This window comes from Trachypithecus francoisi, unplaced genomic scaffold (genome assembly GCF_009764315.1).
Source record: "Trachypithecus francoisi isolate TF-2019V2 unplaced genomic scaffold, Tfra_2.0 Lachesis_group11, whole genome shotgun sequence".
NCBI lineage: Eukaryota > Metazoa > Chordata > Mammalia > Primates > Cercopithecidae > Trachypithecus > Trachypithecus francoisi.
This window is the reverse complement of record NW_022681456.1, coordinates 121,038,328-121,053,973: the sequence shown is the minus strand read 5'-3', so window position 1 is coordinate 121,053,973 and position 15,646 is coordinate 121,038,328.

Below are 15,646 nucleotides of genomic sequence, written 5' to 3'. Positions count from 1 at the left end.
TTTTTTGCCACTTAATAACATGGATTGCCTTTTCTTCAGTTTCCAATAACATGTTCCTCCCTTCCCTCAGGAAACTCACAGAATCACTTATTTATTTATTTATTTATTTATTTATTTATTTATTTATTTTGCATATTTATTTTTCAGAGAGTCCCATGGAGAAACAGAATCACTTTTCATGTTGATTAATGTTGATATTCCTAACAAGAATCTTTTTTTTTTTTTGAGACAGAGTTTCACTCTTGTTGCCCAGGATGAAATGCAATGGCACGATCTCAGCTCACTGCAATCTCCGCCTCCCAGGTTCAGGTGATCCTCTTGCCTCAGCCTCCTGAGTAGCTGGGATTACAGTCACACGCCACCACACCTGGTTAATTTTGTGTTTTTAGTAGAGACAGGGTTTTCCCATGTTGGTCAGGCTGGTCTTGAACTCCTGACCTCAGGTGATCCACCCACCTCGGCTTCCCAAAGTGCTGGGCTTACAGCCATGAGCCACCAAACCCAGCTGCAAGAATCCTTAAGGTAATTTAGGCTTTTTCTATTATTTACCTTAAAATTCTTCGGCAGCTACTCATTACCCACTTCCACAGCCATTTCCACATTTTCAGGTATTTGCTATAGTAATACCCTACTTTTTAGTACCAAAATCTGTATGAGTTAGGGTTCTCCAGACAGAACCAATAGGGTTCATATGTGTGTGTGTATGTGCAAGCATGATTGCCTGTGTAGAGAGATATATTTATTTATTTTGTTTATTTTTTTGAGATCAGTCTCACTCTGTCACCCAGACTGGAGTGCAGTAACATGATCTCGGCTCACTGCAACCTCTGCCTCCCGGGTTCAAACAATTCTCCTGCCTCAACCTCCTGAGTAGCTGGGACTACAGGCGCACACCACCATGCCTGGCTAATTTTTTTTATTTCTTAGTAGAGACGGGGTTTTACCATGTTGGCCAGTCTGGTCTCGAACTCCCAACCTCAGGTGATCCACCCGCCTCGGCCTCCCAAAGTGCTGGGATTACAGGTGTGAGCCTCTGCGCCCGGCCTGGCTCACATGATTATAATGGCTGGCAAGTCTGAAATCTGCAAGAAGGGCCGACTGGACAGGGACTCAGGAAGAGCTGATACTGCAGTTGAAGTCTGAAGCCCCTCTGCTGGCAGGAATACCTCTTGCTCAGGGAGTCAGTCTGTTGTTCTATCAGGTCTTCAACTGATTGGATGAGGTCTACCCACATTATGGAACATAATCTTCTTTACTCAAACTCCACTGATTTAAATATAAATCTCATCCCAAACACTCTCACAAAAACATTTAGAATAAAGTTTGACCACGTATCTGGGTACTGTAGTCCAACCAAGTTGACACAAAAGATAAAATATCACAAGTATCTTCCATACTGAAATTTAGATGTTGGGCACAGTGGTTCATGCCTTGTAATCTCACTACTTTGGGAGGCTGAGGCAGGAGGATCACTCGAGCTCAGGAATTTGAGATGAGTCTGGGCTATATGGGAAGACTGTGTCTCTATTAAAAACCAATAAAATTAGCCAGGTATGGTGGTATGCACATGTAGTCCCAGCTGCTTGGGAGGCTGAGGCAGGAAGTTCATGGCATCATGCATTACTGCAGCCCCGACCTCGCTTGAGGCAGGAGCTGTAGGATGCAGTGAGTCATGATGGCGCCACTGCACTCCAGCCTAGATGACAAAGTGAGACCCTGTCTCAAATTTTTTTTTTTTTTTTTGAGACAGAGTCTCACTCCATCGCCCAGGCTGGAGTGCAGTGGCATGATTTCGGCTCACTGCAACCTCTGCCTCCCGGGTTCAAGCACTTCTCCTGCCTCAGCCTCCTGAGTAGCTAGGACTACAGGCGCACACCACCATGCCCGGCTAATTTCTGTATTTTTAGTTAGAGATGGGGTTTCACCATGTTAGCCAGGTTGGTCTTAAATTCCTGACCTCAGGTGATCCACCCACCTCAGCCTCCCAAAGTGCTGGGATTACAGAAGTGAGCCACCGTACCCAGCCTCTAACAAGTCCCTTTCTTTCTCTAAATCTCAATTTCAGTATGTAAATTGGAGGTTTTAATACCCATCTCACAAAATTATTGGAAAAATTAAATGAGACAATGCAAGTGAAAAAATGGCAGATGCACTCTATAGCCCAAACAAATATTAATTTCTTCAGTCAGTCATTATGCATTTTTTCCATTTATTTATTTTTCACACAGATGGGATCTCACTATGTTGCCTAGGCTGCTCTCAAGCTCCTGGGCTCAAGCAGTCCTCCCGCCTCAGCCTCCTAAAGTGCTAGGATTCACCATGCCTGGCCTTTGAGGTGAGTATTTTATTTTATTTTTTGAGACAGAGTCTTGCTCTGTTGCCCAGACTGGAGTGCAATGGCCACTCTCGGCCCACTGCAACCTATATTGTCTATGCCTAGTAGTGTATCTACCATACAGTAGGTATTCAATAAATAGTTGACGAAAAATATCATGAGTTCAGGAGTTCGAGACCAGCCTGACCAACATGGTGAAACCCCGTCTCTACTAAAAATACAAAAATTAGCTGGGCATGGTGGCAGGTGCCCATAATCCTGGCTACTCAGGAGGCTAAGGCAGGAGAATCACTTGAACCCAGGAGGCGGAGGTTGCAGTGAACCAAGATAGCACCATTGCATTTCAGCCTTGGCAACAGAGTGAGGCTCTGTCTCAAAAAAGAAAGAAAGAAAGAGAGAGAGAGAGAGAGGGAGGAAGGAAGGAAGAAGGAAGGAAGGAAGGAAGGAAGGAAGGAAGAAAGAGAAAGAAAGAAAGAAAGAAAAGAAAAGAAAGAGACTTGTTTGAATGTGTAAACTCTAGTTCATGCTCCAGAGCTGGGCTTCACATTTTTCTGTTCTGACGTCCAAACCTCTGCTTAGTCAACTACACCAAACTGTAAAAATTCTCTCTCCTACCAATTTTTTTCCAGTATGACAATAAGAGGAAATAAAGTAATAATGCCAAGTCTCAGATCGTCTCATATCTTTTACATTCTGCTGCGTGTTAAAGAGGATACACAATGAGTCAGGGGAATATTTGTGCAGCCCTGCCCAATGTTAACAGGCAGTTGTGATCAGCAAGGGGAGGTGTCAGAGAAAGAGCTTCTGCTTTAGAGTAGATGGTCATTTCAGGGAGGCACTGAAATACTCTGCAAGGAGTGTCACTTGTTTCTCCAATCCTGGGAAAAAAACTGTTATTAAAACACTGGAGGCCGGGTGCGGTGGCTCAAGCCTGTAATCCCAGCACTTTGGGAGGCCGAGACGGGCGGATCACGAGGTCAGGAGATCGAGACCATCCTGGCTAACATGGTGAAACCACGTCTCTACTAAAAAATACAAAAAACTAGCCGGGCGAGGTGGCGGGCGCCTGTAGTCCCAGCTACTCGGGAGGCTGAGGCAGGAGAATGGCGTGAACCCGGGAGGCGGAGCTTGCAGTGAGCTGAGATGCGGCCACTGCACTCCAGCCTGGGCGACAGAGCGAGACTCCGTCTCAAAAAAAAAAAAAAAAAACACTGGAGAGAGTCTATAAATACAAAGACTTTGCTTTGCACTGCAAGTCTTTCAGAATTAGTTTGGCATACAGGGATTGAGGAGATTTGGGGGCCAAATTGTGGGCAGCTGTTGTATAAGGTAGTGGTTTTTTGTATGGTAATTGTGACATATACATTCACTTCCCCCTCTTAGTAACCAGGTTCTTCCTTTTTTCTCAGGTCTTCCTTTATCAAGTATAATGATTGACTTATCTTTCTTGACATTGATTAGAGCATATTCAGACATTATTGATTCTTAACAATAATATATGCGATGTTATAGTATGGTAGAACCATTTTAATCTCTGCTAAGTATTAAAAACTACTTGTGGCCGGGCATGGTGGCTCACGCCTGTAATCCCAGCACTTTGCGAGGCTGAGGTGGGTGGATCATGAGGTCAGGAGATCGAGACCATCCTGGCTAACACGGTGAAACCCTGTCACTACTAAAAATACAAAAAATTAGCCGGGCGTGGTGGCAGGTGCCTGTAGTCCCAGCTATTGGGGAGGCTGAGGCAGGAGAATGGCTTGAACCTGGGAGGTGGAGCTTGCAGTGAGCCGAGATCGTGTCACTGCACTCCAGCCTGGGCAATAGAACGAGACTCAGTCTCAAAAAAAAAAAAAAAGTACTTGTGCCAGGAAAGGTGTCTCGCACCTGTAATCCCAGCACTTTGGAAGGTCAAGGTGGGCAGATGATGAGGTCAAGAGGCCGAGACCATCCTGGCCAACATGGTGAATCCCCATCTCTACTAAAAATACAAAAATTGGCTGGATGTGGTGGTGCTCACCTTTAGTCCCAGCTACTCGGGAGGCTAAGGCAGGAGAATCGCTTGAACCCAGGAGGCGCAGGTTGCAGTGAGCTGAGATCAAGCCACTGCAGCGAGACTCCATCTAAAAATAAAAAAGTACTTGTTTAAAGAAAAACAAAAATAATTACTTAGAAGTAACAAGCCAGGCCAGGTGTGGTGGCTCACACCTGTAATCCCAGCACTTTGGAAGGCTGAGGTGGATGGATAGTTTGAGGTCAGGAGTTTAAGACCAGTGTGGCCAATGTGGTGAAACCCGTCTCTACCAGAAATACAAAAATTAGCCAGGCTTGGTGGCATGGGCCTATAATCCCAACTACTCAGGAGGCAGAGGCTCAGGAATTGCTTGACCAGGGAGGCAGAGGTGGCAGTGAGCTAAGATCACTCAAGCCTGGGCGACACAGCAAGACTGTGACTCAAAAATAAATAAATAAAATAAAATAAAAAGAAGAAACAACGCATGGGAAATAAAATGGCTAGGCTTGGTGGCTCACGTCTGTAATCCCAGCACTTTGGGAGGATGAGGCGGGTGTACTGCTTGAGCTCAGGAGTTCCAGACCAGCCTGGGCAACATCTCTGCAAAATCCCTATCTCTACAAAATATTAGCTGGGCGTGGTGGTGCACACCTGTGGTCCAAGCTACGCAAGAGGCTGAGATGGGATGATTGCTTGGCCCAGAAGGCGGAGGTTGCAGTGAGCTGAGACTACACAACTGCACTCCAGCCTGGGAGACAGAGTGAGACCCTATCTCAAAAAAAAAAAGAGAAAGAAAGAAAGAAAAAGGCGGGGCGCCGTGGCTCACGCCTGTAATCCCAGCACTTTGGGAGGCCGAGACGGGCGGATCACGAGGTAAGGAGATCCAGACCATCCTGTCTCACATGGTGAAACCCCGTCTCTACTAAAAAATACAAAAATTAGCTGGGCATGGTGGCGGGCGCCTGTAGTCCCAACTACACGGGAGGCTGAGGCAGGAGAATGGTGTGAACCCGGGAGGTGGAGCCTGCAGTGAGTGGAGATCGCGCCACTGCACTCCAGCCTGGGCAACAGAGCGAAACTCCGTCAAAAAAAAAAAAAGAAAGAGAGAGAGAGAGAAAGAAAGAAAGAAAGAAAGAAAGAAAGAGGGGAGGGAGGGAGGAGGGAAGGAAGGGGATCACCTTTTTTTTTTCAGACGGAGTCTAGCTCTGTTGCCCAGGCTGGAATGCAGTGGCAGGATCTCGACTCACTGCCAGCTCACAGCCTCCTGGGTTCACGCCATTCTCCTGCCTCAGCCTCTTGAGTAGCTAGGGTTACAAGCGCCTGCCACCACACCTGGCTAATTTTTGTGTTTTTAGTAGAGATGGGGTTTCACCTTGTTAACCAGGATGGTCTCGATCTCCTGACCTCGTGATCCGCCCACCTCAGCCTCCCAAAGTGCTGGGATTACAGGCATGAGCCACCGCGCCCGGCCGGAAGGGGATCATATTAATTGGCTTATCATGCCGCATCTACCTACATTCCTAGAAGGATTTACTTATCTAAGGGACATTTTTGACCCTTATAAAAATAATTTTATTAATGAATCTTTCCTATAATTATGTTATCTAATTAGGTTCTAGCTTATTTAGATATTAGCAGTCCTAAGGATATACTTTGGACGTGTTTTAGTCCCCTAATTAGACATTTTGATCACCTATTTATTAGGCACTCTGAATCTAGAGATAGGTAAAATCCAGTCTCTGCCCCTAGAGTGCTCACAGCTTAGAGAGGTAAGCAAATACTTGCCATGGGATTCAGTAAGTACTGAGTGACGGGTGTGTTTGAGATGGTTGGTGGCACAAAGGAAATCAGATCTTCTTAGGTTTTTCTGGGAAAGTTTCACAAATGACAAGAAATGCTGGTTATTGAAGTATGATCAGGAGTTAGCTGATTGGAAAGAATATTCCAGATGGAAGAATACAAAGGAGTGAATCTCCAATAACATGGTGTTATGGACTGAATTGTGTCCCTAAAATTCAATACTACTGCCCTATTCTGGGAATAGGGTTCACTAAAAACCCTGGTATTGGAGACTAGTAATATTAAATTATAGTATCTTAAATTTCAGCCTCTTAAATTTTATTTAAAGATGTTATTTCTTCTAAAGAGATAACTTTTTTTTTCTTATTTTTTTGAAACGGAGTTTTGCTCTTGTTGCCCAGGCTGGAGTACAATGGTGCAATCTCGGCTCACGGCAACCTCTGCCTCCGGGGTTCAAGCAAGCGATTCTCCTGCCTCAGCCTCCCAAGTAGCTGGGATTACAGACATGTGATACCACACCCAGCAAATTTTGTATTTTTAGTAGAAATTGGATTTCGCCATGTTGGTCAGGCTGGTTTCGAACTCCTGACCTCAGGTGATCCACCAGCCTTGGCTTCTCAAAATGCTGAGATGACAGGCATGAGCCGACGTGCCCGGCCTGCTCAACATTAAAATAAGTATCTACTTTAACAATTTCAGGCCATGGGTTTTTTTGTTTGTTTTGGGTTTTTTTGTTTTTGTTTTTGTTTTTTGAGACAGGGCCTTGCTGTGTTGCCCAGGCTGGAGTGCAGTGGCATGATCACGGCTCACTGCAAGCCTTGACCTCCTGGGCTCGAAAGTCTCCCACCTCAGCCTCTCCAGTAGCTAAGACTACAGGCACACACCACCACGCTCAGCTAATTTTTAAATTTTTTGTAGACACAAGGTCTCACTTTATTACCCAGGCTGGTCTTGAACTCCTGAGCTCAAGCAATGCTCCCACCTAGGCCTCCCCAAGCCATGTTTTAATACCTATGAGTGACAAAGATGGCTATTGTAAAACAGAAGAACCTATGACTGGCAGAATTGAAGTCCTATGGCAATTTATTATAAAAAGGAAGAAAGACGGGCGCCTGTAGTCCCAGCTACTCGGGAGGCTGAGGCAGGAGAATGGCGTGAACCCGGGAGGCGGAGCTTGCAGTGAGCTGAGATCCGGCCACTGCACTCCAGCCTGGGCCACAGAGTGAGACTCTGTCTCAAAAAAAAAAAAAAAAAAAAAAAAAAAAGGAAGAAAGATCCAGATTGTTTCTATACCCTCTGTAATTAATTCAACAATGATTAAGCCTATGTGCAAGAAACTTACACATTTCAAAAGTTTAAAAATTACCCAGAGAGTTGATGAGAATACTGTATTAATACAATGACCAGATGCCCAGATTTTCCAAGGCAATCCTAGTTTCAGTATTTTGTCCCAGTTTCAGACTGTGTGGAATGATATAAACATGTCAGTTATGAACATGATGAGTTTGTTGTTTGAAGTTTTCCAAAAGTCCTATATTATGTATTCAAGGCTAACATACAAAATAGAGTAAAAGTAAACTTCACATACTTGGTTATGGGTTAATGTACTCCTTGGCCAAGTGTGGTGACTCACACCTATAATCTGAGCAATTTGGGAAGCTGAGACAGGGGAATAGCTTGAGGCCAGGAGTTTGAGACCACCATAGGCTACCTAGCAAGTCCCTGTCTCTATAATTTAAAAATAAAAACAATGTACTCCCTAACCTTGGTTTCACTGTCAGCTGTGCCCTGTTTGTGTGGCCTGCAAGCAAGACTGTATGACCTTCCTAAACCAAATGCTTTAGGGGGAACTGAAGTGTTCATAAGTTTTAGTTTGTTCATTTGTTCTGAGAAATACAGTAAACTTTTGTTTTGTTTCGTTTCGTTTTGAGAGAGGGTCTTGCTCTGTTGCCCAGGTTGGAGCACAGTGGCGCAATCTCGGCTCACTGCAACCTCCACCTCCCAGGTTCCAGCGATTCCCCTGCTTCAGCCTCCCAAATAGCTGGACTTACAGGCATGTGTCACCACGCCCAGCTTATTTTTGTATTTTGAGTAGAGACGGGGTTTCCCCATGTTGGCCAGGCTAGTCTCCAACTCCTGACCTCAGGTGATCCGCCTGCCTTGGCCTCCCAAAGTGCTGGGATTACAGGTGTGAGCCACTGTGCCTGGCCGACAATAACGTTTTTCATCTGAGGAATCTGAACCCCCTTTAAATTACCAGGTCCAGAGAGGCATTTAAATGAGACTGCAGTCACTTCCCATCCCTGCTTGAGCCAAGTAATTACTTTGAAGTGGCCTTCTGTATGAACTCCAGATCAACAGCTATAAATTAACATGGGCATGGTGGTGCATGCCTGTAATCCCAGCTACTCAGGAGACTAAGGTAGGAGGATCACTTGAGATTGGGGTGACATAGAAAGACCCTGTCTAGAAGAAAAAAAAAATGAATTGAATGATACAGTATATTGGACACCATAACTCATATTCTGTAGTTGAACTAGGTGTAGCCAATCACTGATCAATGTTCTTTCTTTTTTTTCTTTTGAGACAGAGTCTCACTCTGTCGCCAAGCTGGAGTGCAGTGGCGTGATCTCAGCTCACTGCAACCTCTGCCTCCCAGGTTCAAGTGATTCTCCTGCCTCAGCCTCCCGAGTAGCTGGGACTACAGGCACTCGCCACCATGCCCAGCTAATTTTTGTATTTTTGATGGAGACGGAGTTTCACCATGTTGGCCAGGCTGGTCTTAAACTCTTGACCTCCGGTGATCCGCCTGCCTCGGCCTCCCAAAGTGCTGGGATTACAAGCGTGAGCCACTGGGCCTGGCCGATCAATGTTATTTCTGTAAACCTGTGAGAATTCCTGCAACACAACGTTGGTTTTCACCATTCTCCTGATTAATCCTTTTTTCTTTAAAATCTCAAGGTTCTCCTTTGTTCTCTGGAGCACTTCTTAGTGATTTCTAGGATACAATCTTCAACTTTGGCCCAAATATACCCTCTACCTATATTAATTTTGCCTGTTTCTTCCTTTAGGTCAACATGTCATTCAGTTGACGGTTCATTCACGTGTACGTCCAGGACTATGTGAAGTGCCTGCGAACAGAAAGACACAAAATCCCTGCTCTTAAGGGATTCACATGTGAATTAGGGTGACAAAGAAGACAATTAAGGTGAGACTCTGAGGAGCATGGAGTGTGCCCGTAGTCCCAGCTACCAGGAGGATCACTTGAGCCCAGGAGTTACAGTCCAGCCTGGGGTAACACAGCTAGATGCTGTCTCTTAAATTAAAAAGAAGAAGAAAATTAAAAGACACTGGCCAGGCACGGTGGCTCACGCCTGTAATCCCGACACTTTGGGAGGCTGAGGTGGGCAGATCACCTGAGGTCAGGAGTTCGAGACCAGTCTGGCCAACATGACAAAACCCCGTCTCTACTAAAAATACAAAAACATCAGCTGTGTGGTGGTGGGAGGCTGTAATCCCAGCTACTTGGGAGACTGAGGCAGGAGAATTACTTGAACCTGGGAGGGGGAGATTGAAATGAGTGTACCATTGCACTCCAGCCTGGGCAACAAGAGCAAAACTCCATCTCAAAAAAAAAAGAAAATTAAAATACATAAAAACAGGTTATGAGGGATCAAGTTCCTGGAAGAGATGATGTTTCATCTAAAACTTGAAGGTCGCCGGGTACAGTGGCTGACACCTGTAATCCCAGCACTTTGGGAGGCCGAAGCAGGCGAATCACGAGGTCAGGAGATCGAGACCATCCTGACTAACACGGTGAAACTCCGTCTCTACTAAAAAAATACAAAAAATCAGCCAGGTGTGCTGGCAGGCGCCTGTAATCCCAGCTACTCAGAAGGCTGAGGCAGGAGAATGGCGTGAACCTGGGAGGCGGAGGTTGCAGTGAGCCGAGATCGCACCATTGCACTCCAGCCTGGGCGACAGAGCGAGACTCCTTTAAAAAACAAACAAACAGGCCGGGCGCGGTGGCTCAAGCCTGTAATCCCAGCACTTTGGGAGGCCGAGACGGGCGGATCACGAGGTCAGGAGATCGAGACCATCCTGGCTAACACGGTGAAACCCCGTCTCTACTAAAAATACAAAAACTAGCCGGGCGAGGTGGTGGGCGCCTGTAGTCCCAGCTACTCGGGAGGCTGAGGCAGGAGAATGGCGTAAACCTGGGAGACGGAGCTTGCAGTGAGCTGAGATCCGGCCACTGCACTCCAGTCCGGGCGACAGAGCGAGACTCTGCCTCAAAAACAAACAAACAAACAAACAAACAAACAAAAAAACCTGAAGGTCTTCATCAGGTTTTTCACTACCCTCAACTTCCACATATTCCTATAACTTCTACATACAACCATTCATTGATTCAACTAACATGTTGTGGGTTTCCATTCTATTCTGGGCCTGCTCAAAACAACTAGGCCAGATTGTGCTCCCATGGAGTTCCAACCTAGATACCTACAATTCAAGATAAAATATAGTATTATAAGACATGCATGATCTTTGGCTGGGCACAGTGGCTCACACCTGTAATCCTAGCACTTTGGGAGGCCAAGGCAGGTGGGTCACCTGAGTTCAGGAGTTTGAGACCAGCCTGGCCAACATGGTAAAACCCCATCTCTACAAAACTTGGCTGAGCGTGGTGCCACATGCCTATAATCCCAGCTAGTTGGGAGGCTGAGACAGGAGAATCGCTTGATCTCGGAAGGCAGAGGTTGCAGTGAACTGAGATCACGCCACTGCACTTTAGCCTGGGTGACAGAGTGAGACTCTCAAAAAAAAAAAAAAAAAAAAAAAAAACACCACACCAAAAGATATGCATAATCTTCAAATGTATGTCCTTTGGCCAGGAGGATCTTGCATTAGAATTGACCCATAAAGGATGGGAAAGATTTGTACAAGCAGCAATGAAAGGGATTTATTTTTTAAGACACAGTAAGACAAAGTAAAAACTATGAGGCAGGGAATGGGGCCTGTTTGAAAACTGACAAATAGTTAGATTGGCTGAGGCAAAGGGTAGATAGTAAAAAATTACTTCTAATTTTTTTTCTTGGGTGTATATTTTAAGTATATTCTAAGCCTGGCATCCTAAGTTGGGATCATGCTGAAGAGTCAAGATATATCTCATTGATAATTATATATATTAATTTCATGCTGAAATGAGAATTTGGGGGTATATTAGGGTATATAAAGTATAATTTTTTTTTTTTGAGGCGGAGTCTCGCTCTGTCGCCCGGACTGGAGTGCAGTGGCCGGATCTCAGCTCACTGCAAGCTCCGCCTCCCGGGTTTACGCCATTCTCCTGCCTCAGCCTCCCGAGTAGCTGGGACTACAGGCGCCCGCCGCCTCGCCCGGCTAGTTTTTGTATTTTTAGTAGAGACGGGGTTTCACCGTGTTCGCCAGGATGGTCTCGATCTCCTGACCTCGTGATCCGCCCGTCTCAGCCTCCCAAAGTGCTGGGATTACAGGCTTGAGCCACCGCGCCCGGCCTATATAAAGTATAATATTAAAATTAATGTATTTCTTTTTATTTTCTTAATGTGGCTACTGAGTTTTTTTTGTTTTGTTTTGTTTTGTTTTTTGACTCAGGGTCTCACTCTGTCACCCAGACTGGAGTGCAGTGGCACTGTCTTGGCTCACTGCAACATCTGCCTCCTGGGTTCAAGTGATTCTCATGCCTCAGCTTCCCAAGTAGCTGGAGTTACAGGTGTGTGGACACACCTGGCTAAATTTTTGTATTTTTCATAGAGACGGGGTTTTGCAATGTTGGCCAGGCTGGTATTGAACTCCTGACCTCAAGTGATCTGCTCACTTCAGCCTCCCAAAGTGCTGGGATTACAACAGGTGTGAGACCCCATGCCCAGAAGAAAAATTTTAAGTGACATATGTGACTCATATTATATTTATATTGGACAGTACTGGTCTAGGCTTTATTCAATAATCATTGAAGATATTTGAGTAGGAAATTGATACAATTTAAATTTTGATTTAGGATAATTCATGTAGCACTGATGTGGAATGGATTCATTTTTGAAGAAGGGAGAGGGAGGAGGAAGGAAGACCTTCCTGAAAGTGGGACAGGCCTGAGAGCTGGGAGTAGGCCCTTCAGGATCGATGGGAGTGATGGAAGGATGATTTAAACCCAGTTTAGACAGGAAAATCAACATTTCTCAAATGTTTTCTTTCTTAATCTTGAGGACTTATTTTCTACAGTGTTTTCAAATTCAAGTGAACTAACCTAATAAAGGAAGATTAAAAAGTAACATGCTTTAACAAAAGTTGTTCTTTATGAGGAATATTACGGATACAAGGAAAGTTTTAGAGCAGTTACTAGCTTTTTTGTTTCTGTTTTTGTTTTTGTTTTTTTTTAGACAGAGTTTTCGCTCTTGTTGCCCAGGGTGGAGTGTAGTGGCAGAATCTCGGATCACTGCAACCTCCGCTTCCCAGGTTCAAGTGATTCTTCTGCTTCAGCCTCCTGAGTAGCTTAGATTACAGGCACGCACCACCACTCCCAGCTAATTTTTTAGCATTTTTAGTAGAGACAGTGTTTCACCATGTTGGCCAGGCTGGTCTTGAACTCCTGACCTCAGGAGATCCGCCTGCCTCCGCCTCCCAAAGTGCTGGGATTACAGGTGTGAGCCACCGCGCCTGGCCCAGTTACTAGCTTTTTAGTGTGTCTTGAAATGCCTCTTATATTGTTTTATGAAAGAGACAGTTTTCCCTGTCTTGACCTCAGTGCGTTTAAAGCCTTGTATTCCTTGACTTTAGATTTTATGTTTGTTTTCCACTTGGTTATCATATTAGCAAGCATCCATCCCACAAAGCTGAATGAAACTAGGATTGAGATTTACATTATGCAGATGTAGATTCTAGGATTGAGATTTACATCACAACTCTTCTCTAGTGACCAGGGTGAAGGACTATCTAAGCTTGGACATCTATGTTGCTTTGGGGGCCAGCCCACTCCAGAACTGGTTTTTGAGCATCAGCTTCCTCCTAGGTCCCGTTTGCTCAAGGAATACTTGTCTCAATACGCTCAACACACTTTTTTTTTTTGAGACAGAGTCTCACTCTGTTGCCCGGGCTGCATAGCTCACTGCAGCTTCTACCTCCTGGGCTCAAGTGATCCTCCCACCTCAGCCTCCCAAGTAGCTGGGTCTATAGGCGCCTGCCATTACCACACCCAGCTAATTTTTTTTTTTTTTTTTTGGGTAGAGAAGGGGTCTCACTGTGTTGTCCAGGCAATGCTTGATATACAATTTAAAATATTTTCCTGATAAACACAACTTTGTTGTTTTGGTAGGGCTACATATTGCTTTAATTTGTTTTTTGTTTTTTGTTGTTGTTGTTTTTTTTTTTTTGAGACGGAGTCTCACTCTGTCGCCTAGGCTGGAGTGCAGTGGCCGGATCTCAGCTCACTGCAAGCTCCGTCTCCCGGGTTTACGCCATTCTCCTGCCTCAGCCTCCCGAGTAGCTGGGACTACAGGCACCCGCCACCTCGCCTGGCTAGTTTTTTGTATTTTTAGTAGAGACGGGGTTTCACCGTGTTAGCCGGGATGGTCTCGATCTCCTGACCTGGTGATCCGCCCGTCTCGGCCTCCCAAAGTGCTGGGATTACAGGCTTGAGCCACCGCGCCCGGCCTTAATTTGTAACTTTAAAATATACAATATGTTTCAAAGACTTAGTACAAAAAAGTAAGCTATTAATAATTTTTATATTGAATGCATGCTGAAATGACAATGTTTTGGCTATATTGGGTTAAATAAAATAATTATGAAAAAAATTTCTCTTTTCTTTTAAAATCTTTAATGTGGCTACTAGAAACCATAATGTGACAAGCTCACATTATATTTCTGTTGCACAGCACTGCTCTTTGGGATATCCTTTTTCCTTTAGATGCCAAATTCAGTTGCTGTGGTGACTAAAGGGGCCTCTGGCTCAGCATTTCCTGGAATGCAAGGGTTAGATGGGGGAGGGGAGTTGTCATCAAATCAGATTTTAACAATATCCTCATTAAAGCAAAGGAAGCAAGAGTAATCTAGTTTTCTCGGGTACAGCAGTATCAATTTGAATTCTAGGCCCTCAACCAAAACCCTAAAGGAAGATGCACTTTCTCCAGTTCACCACTGGGAAAAAGTTTATCTCTTTACCAAGCTTCCTTCACCCAGCCTGCCACCTCCAGTACTGAAAGGGTTGTTAGCTACAAATAAATGGACATTAGGAATTTGATAGTTGATATTCCTCCTCCAAAAAAGCCTAGATACTATCTCCCACTTACCCAGCTGTTTAAACACAAACTAAATTGTTTTGCTTTGTTTGCTCTTACCCTGGAGCCACTCTTCTCTCTCCCCATTATCCCTCCCTCAATTCTCATTCCTATTTTCTTCTCCTACTTAGCTTGTTCAGTTTTCCTGTATAGCTTAGTAATCAGATACTTATCTCACACTTTTCTTTCAAGAAACTCACAGTCCATAACTACTAGGGTATTCATTATCTTTTCCAGTTATGTGAGAATTGCTTGCCCTAATCCCTTCTTATTAAATACAAAAAGGTTAGAAGGGAAACACTATAAATGCCTTGTGGGTCAGAACTCTTTTGTCCTATTATCATTGTTACTATTATTATTATTATTATTATTTTGAGATGGAGTCTCGCTCTGTTGCCCAGGCTGGAGCGCAGTGGCGCGATCTCAGCTCACTGCAAGCTCCGCCTCCCGGGTTCACACCATTCTCCTGCCTCAGCCTCCCGAGTAGCTGGGACCACAGGCGCCCACTACCACGCTCGACTAATTTTTTTTGTATTTTTAGTAGAGACGGGGTTTCACTGTGTTAGCCAGGATGGTCTCGATCTCCTGACCTCGTGATCCGCCCGCCTCAGCCTCCCAGAGTGCTGGGATTACAGGCATGAGCCACCACGCCTGGCCTTTTGTCCTATTATTCACTGAAGAATCACCAGCTTCTTGGAGAGTACCTGCTACATAGCATGTACTCAGCAAACATCTGCTTAATTGAACTCGATATTTATTGCATTTCTAGATGCTATAAGCTTGAGACTAGCAGAAAGTGATGCAGAATTCAGAATGGGTGATATGCCAAATACCTTATTAAAGAATATGGGGTCGGGCGCGGTGGCTCACACTTGTAATCCCAGAACTCTGGGAGGCCGAGGTGGGCAGATCACAAGGTCAGGAGTTTGAGACCAGCCTGGCCAATATGGTGAAATCCTGCCTCTACTAAAAATACAAAAATTAGCTGGGCATGGTGGCGGGTGCGTATGGTCCCAGCTACTCGGTAGGCTGAGGCAGGAGAATTGCTTGAACCCGGGAGGCGAAGGTTGCAGTGGGCCCAGATCGCACCACTGCACTCCAGCCTGGGTGACAGTGTGAGGCAACATATCAAAAAAAAAAAAAATAGAATATGGATTGTATTCCATAAACAGTTGAACCTCTTCTTGC